We start from the raw sequence: 6,493 nt of genomic DNA, 5'->3' as shown, positions 1-6,493 counted from the left end.
GTGACATTCATTTTGTCCTCAGCACCCTTGTAACGTAAGCATGTTCCATATTTTATAGTGTCTTACTTTCCTTTGTGGAATATTTGACTGCTATCCAGAGACATTCTGGACTGTTCTGGCCAGTTTTGGAGACCTTAGGGGTATACAGTTGGCTAGAGAGGCATATCTGGAAGTCATGCAGTGCTGTGTGCCTGTTCAGAATGGGCTTGGCATTCACAGAACTGAGAGTTGCTTTGCAGTGGTAGTTTTGGTTCAGGGGACTGGTGAATAAAGTGGGAAAAAATAGGCAAGTAGCTGGGCTAGTATCAGTTAACACCTTGAAATGCCTTTTCTCAGTTTGGGACCAACTCTTTGGATGGTATGGACAATGGAGCACTGCTCATGGTATGTAAAATGTAGTTTTTTTTTTTAAACAGTTGCATGCATTAGGATATATGTTGTGGGAAATGATTTCAACATTGCTTATATAATCCAATGATGTAAGAATGTGATTTTGAAAACCATGGCAAGGAAGAAAGCTTTTTGTGATGTAGCCTTGCTGCCAGTGTTGCAAACAGAACATTGTTTTTCTCTTGTGTATTTTTCTCATGTCACCCAGCACCTCATGCTGAGTTCACTATGTATGAGGACTAGACAGCCTAGAGGGGGCGGTGGCCGCAGTCCTCTGCTGCAGCGACTTCCTCTGACAGCTCTACCCTAGCTGCTTACCCTTGAGTCAGGTTTTCCCGCTGTAAGTTTGAATACCTCATGTTCCTGAAGAGCTGTGCAGCTGGAGCACAGGAAGATGGTAAGGAACTGAGTGCCAATTCAGTCAAATCAAGTTTGTTGTCTGTTATTATTCCTTTAAAATTAATTTAGGATGCTTTTGGTTTCTGTTGAAGCTCATACTGGGTGGCCTAGGCAGTCAGGTAATACTTAAGGAATAGGTGATAGTGGTAACAAACCAGAAGAGCTTGTAGTCAAGAATGGATAATCAGTAAAGAGCGAAAATTTATTTCATATAAGAAATACAGTAGTATCAAGGAAATGCATGCAGAACTAAGTAGCATTTTCCAAAAATCTGGGAGGAAGCAAAACTATTGAAAGATGTTAATGTGAAATGAAGATTTACATGTTCATGGATATTGAGAATGATGTCAATCCATCTATACAAATTCAGTTTTTTTTTTTAATGGCATTTTTGGGTTTTAGAAAAGATGAGAGATGGGAGGTTAGAGGAGAGAAAAGGATGTAAAATAGTTGTCTTGGAGAATAGGAAAATAAGTATACCAAGAAAGTAGAACTGCTAGCAGGTAGAGGGTTGGGTTTCACCCGAGCTTGGCCAGCTGAATCCAGCAGAAGGGAAAAAAGAGTAAAGGTACAGAAAGCAAATGCAGAGGCTTCCCTGGTGGCTCAGTGGTAAAGAATCTACCTGCCAGTGCAGGAAGTGGGTTCGTTCCCTGGTCTGGGAGGATACCACGTGCTGCAGGGCAGCTGCAGCTCGCATGCTGAAATGCCTGGTGCCTGAACACTCTGGAGCCTGTGCTCTGTAACAGGATGAGCCAGCGCAGTGAGACGCCCATGCACTCAGCACAGTAACAAAGACCCAGCACCGCCAAATAAGGTTTAAGTGAATGCCAAGTTAAAGCTGATGCTATTGTCCTCAGCATCCACTTCCCCGGTCCCCAGATTTAGGAGGTGTATCCTTATTAGTGAAAGCCGATGAGAGAACATAGCTTGCTTTGGTGATTGAAATGAGTCTGTGAGCTGACACGGTTCCAAAGTGATCTGGTGGAGTAAAAGTACTAGTTAAGGAAGCTGGAAGAATGCGATGCTGGCCTTAAACCAACAAGCGTGGAGACCTGGGGCACTGGTAGTGACAGTTCAGGTTAAGATCACGTGTGTGGAAGACCGAACCGGAGGTAAAGGGGTCAAAAATAGACCATGGTGTTCAAAAGGATCCTGAGTGTTGAAATTCCCTCAGTGTTGACAGAAGTAGGTGTGGTGAAGGCCCTGGAATGTCAGGGAGTGCTGCTGGATCGTGAGCTTAGCTTGAAGGCATGGGCTTCAAGGAAGTTTGAATTCAAAAGTGGCAATGGTGTAATCGAATTAGCCCACCATCAGGCACCACAGTACTCTGGGTTTAGAAAAAGAAAGCCACTACTAAAAGCTCAAAAGAGAGTGTCCTCAGCACAAGTCTGCTGAGAGGTAGGCTAAGAACATTCAGAAAAGCAGCTAGTGGCTAAATCCACAGGACAGGGCAGGGCACAGGGAGGGCTTGAGAAGCGGTACTGAGTCAGTAGAGGAGAGCTGATAGAAATTAAGGTAGTGGCACTGAATGGGAATTGAGCATCTGGCGGAGGTAAACAGGCAAGTATAGTTCATGACAGGCTCATTACTGAGGTTCTATAGTTGCACCAAGGCTGGTAAGGCTGCTTTTTGGCTGAGGAAGGAGCATTTGTTAGGAATTCTGCCACTCCCTGCTCTGAATGGTGCCTCAGATATTGGAGAGCCCGCTTAGATCCCTTCAGTCTGGCTGGCTGGCTTTAAAAGTTATAAATGATAAAAAGTCAACTTGCATAAATACCTATCCAAGTGATGTTTAGCGCCTCTTACTGGCTTGGGGCAGCCAGATGTACAGCCCTTCTGTCTGGGTGATAAGGGGTCTGAATGATGTTTGTATATTATCTTTTTGGCTGGCTGTAGCTTGTGGGATCTCGGTTCCCTGAGCAAGGATCAAGCTTGAGCCCTCAGCAGTGAAAATGTGGAGTCCTAACCACTGGACTGCCAAGGAATTCCGATGAATGACTTTTAAATAGGATAGTTATCATTTTAAGTTACTCTGGGACAGAAAAATGGGACATTGTTGTAGAAGCCCAGATAAGATGAGACCATAGATAAGGCAGTAGGAAAAGGTCAAATTTGAGATGTTCTCAGAAATGGAGTTGCCGGTTTGAGGGGACTAGCTGAATGGAACGAGAAAGAGGGAAGAATCTGGTGCGATTGTAGAATGGTGAAGAAGATAGAGCTACTTGCTAAAACAGGGGCTGCACAAACGGGAGGGGTCTGTTTGCAATGTCTGGGGAATCCATAGGGAAGGTGCGGGAAGCAGATGTGAAGCCAAGGAGTGGGGTGTTGACCACCCATCAGGTGGCTTTTGAAAGCTGATTGTGGAGAATAGAGTGGAGCCCCAAAGATGTGAGGAATCCAGGAAGGGGGGGAGCATCACAGAGTCATGGAGAACCAAGAAGTGGTTCAGTGGGCATCCAAACCAAACAGTCCAAGAAGGGGGAGGCTGAAAAGTGTCCCTTGGGCTCAGTGGCAAGGAGACGAAGGGGGAGAGCAGGCTTGTGGAAGTGTGAGGGTGTCCCCAGACTGAGCAGGTGAGTGGTGACAAGGGCTGCTGCATGCTCAACCTTCCTCACCTCAGTACCAGTCCATCCTTAGGGGTTCCAGCCAAAATCCTCAAGTCTCCTGACTTCTCAGTTAAAACACTCCACATCCAACGAGTCTGCAGATCCTCTTGGTTCTGCCTTTGATGTACCCAGCATCGGACCACTTCTCACCACCTCTGTCCACAGGGGTCCAAGCCTCTTGTCTCTCACTTGGATCACTGTATGTGCTAGGTGAGCTCCCTGCTACCAAATTTCCTGCCCCACCTGTCTCCAGCCAGTCCTCTTAAAAACTGTGTCAGACTCTGGGTCACTTCTCTGCTCAAAACCGTTTAGAAGCTTCCAGTCTCACTTTTCAACAAAAGTCAACACCCTACAGGAGTCTTCACAGTGGGCCCCACTCCCACATTTACTGCTTTCCCCCTGGTTTACAACAGCCTCACAGTTCTCTTCCTGGAATGTGCCAGCATATTCCAACTCAAGACTTTTACTTTACTTCTTGACAGGAAGACTGTTTCCTCCAGGAACCAAACGGCTTTCTCCCTCTGTTATTTCAGGGAAAGATTAGGAAGGCTTTCCCTGACCACTCTTTAAAATAGCAGCCCGTCTGTGCCCACATCTGACCTCCCTGCCCTGCTTGACTTTTCTCCATGGTGCACATATATCATCATAGGCTAATCAATAGTGCATATTCTTTTCGCCAGAAAGTAAAGGGCAGAGACTTGTTTGTGTTTTGTGTTTGCTTTTTCCCTGACATATTCGAAGATCTACAAGGGTACAGAGTAAAAGCTCAGTAACTTATTACGCTGAGAAGAAGTGGGATGATGGAAGTGAGGGCTGCCGCGGGAAGGGCAAGATAAGCTGGTAATGTTAGACCGATTTATGTGTTAGCCAAATAGGTGCTCTTGAGAGTGACAGGGATTTGATTGCCAATCACACTGGGATGAAAAGACTGCCCGGGAGTCCTCGTCACTCCAGAGATAGCAAATTTGAAGGAAGAGTTTATTTAGGATGAGCAAACATTTATGTGGGGTTGGGGGAGAAGGGGCCAAACAAGAAGAGCTTTGTGATTCTGTGGTGCAGCCAAATGCCTTGTTTACCCTATGCATAAAATTCAGTTTTCATAGATCATTTTGAGACACCAGGATGAAAAGGTGATTTGCAGTCAGAAAACCTGAGTTCCAGTCCTACCAATGAAAGTAGAGGGTAAATAGTACCTACTTCCCAAGTTTCTTACAAAGATTAACTAAGAAGAATACCTTATGTTTTTTTGTTCAGCTGCTAGTGAAGTCGCTCAGTCGTGTCCAACTCTTTGAGACCCAGTGGACTAACCTACCAGACTCCTCCGTCCATGGGATTTTCCAGGCAAGAATGCTGGAGTGGGTTGCCATTTCCTTCTCCAGGAGATCTTCCCCACCCAGGGATTGAACCCAGGTCTCCCACATTGTAGGTGGATGCTTTATTGTCTGAGCCACCAGGGAAGTCCTGTTCAACTGCTGAGTCATGCCCTATTCTTTGCAACCCCATGGGCTTCAGCATGCCAGGCTCCCCTCTCCTCCACTACCTCCCAGGGTTTAGTCAAATTCATGTCCATTGAGTCAGTGATGCTATCTGACCATCTCATCCTGCCCACCCCCTTCTCTTTTTGCCTCCAGTCTTTGCCAGCATCAAGATCTTTTCCAGTGAGTTGGCTTTTGTCACCAGGTGGCCAAAGTATTTTAGCATCAGTTAGTGCTCAGTAGGCTGTTACTATAGTAATTTTAAGTATCGACTTAGATAGGAGCTCTGAACACTGTAAACTGAAATTGTGGTGGCCATGAGTATGACTTGCAAAACTCTTAACTACAGGCAGTATAACTGACCCAAGATGCTTTGCTCTGAAATCTGCCACCATGTTTGACCTGAGGCTGTGCTTTGTAAGTGCTCCCAAGCCAATCAATGAGTAAGCTCAGCAGAGTTTCTAAAACAGTCCTGTTCCTGGAAGATATTGAACTCCTCTGACAGCTAACTGACTTAGACTCCATGGTATTCTATGATTCTTCAACCCAGTATTCCTTCACTTAGGCTTGATGAGCCCCCTACCCATTTTTTAAAGGTGTTTCCATAGTAAACGTCTTGCATTTTAATCCTGTTGTGGGGAGGGTGGGGGTCTACTTCTTGGAGAACCCAGACTAACATAAGCATCACAGAGAAGTAAGGAGGTGAGGAAGGATTCTGGGAAGATGACCGAGTATGAAGCACCAGGAATCTGTCCCTGTAATCTCAACAAGTACACTGGTAGAATTGGTCTGATGTAACTATTTTGAAGGCTTGCAACCTCCAGGGAAGACATATGGTAAACTGAGATTAATTGGGGATTTTGGTTCATCATTCACCAGTGACTACCCAGCTCAGCCCTAAGGCATGCAATTGTTCCTGGAGCTCCTTGCACACACCTTGCAGCAGCCAAAGGGAGCAATAAAGACCCTGTCCCTAAATACTGAGATTCTGTTCTGATTGTAGTCAATCGGCTGTTTCTCATCAAAGAGGTGCAAACACAAAGATAGCAGTCATTGTTGTTGCACCTACCCTCATTGTTGCAAGCCTCTCCCCTCCAGCTGAAGGGACTTTCAGAGGAGCCTGACTATATTCTCTAGTCGACCTCCACACCCCCATCCTGTGAAGTGAAGTGAAGCCACTCAGTCGTGTCCTACTCTGTGACCCCCATGGACTGTAGCCTACCAGGCTCCTCCCTCCATGGGATTCTCCAGGCAAGAGTACTGGAGTGGGTTACCATTTCCTCCAGGGGATCTTCCTGACCCAGGGATCGAACCCGAGTCTCCTGCATTCCAGGCAGACACTTTAACATCTGAGCCACCCTAGTTGCTGGCAATTGAAATAAAGCAAAATTTCCACCAAAAAAAAAAAAAAAAAAAAGGCAAAATACATAATTTTTTAAGCTTTAAAAGATTGAAGTACAAACTACTAGGCTAGGTCCAGGAGAGGATGAAAGTGTAGAAAAGTAAGTGATTTTCAGGGCTTCCTTTCCCCTGGATGTGTTTGAAAATCTAGGCGAGAGAGCAGAGCCTGGGTGCTTATCTGGAAGCTTAAGTTTGCTGGCCTGGAAGAGGCAGTTGCAACTG

Source organism: Budorcas taxicolor, chromosome 3 (genome assembly GCF_023091745.1).
Source record: "Budorcas taxicolor isolate Tak-1 chromosome 3, Takin1.1, whole genome shotgun sequence".
Classification (NCBI taxonomy): Eukaryota; Metazoa; Chordata; class Mammalia; order Artiodactyla; family Bovidae; genus Budorcas; species Budorcas taxicolor.
This window is presented reverse-complemented; position numbering follows the sequence as displayed.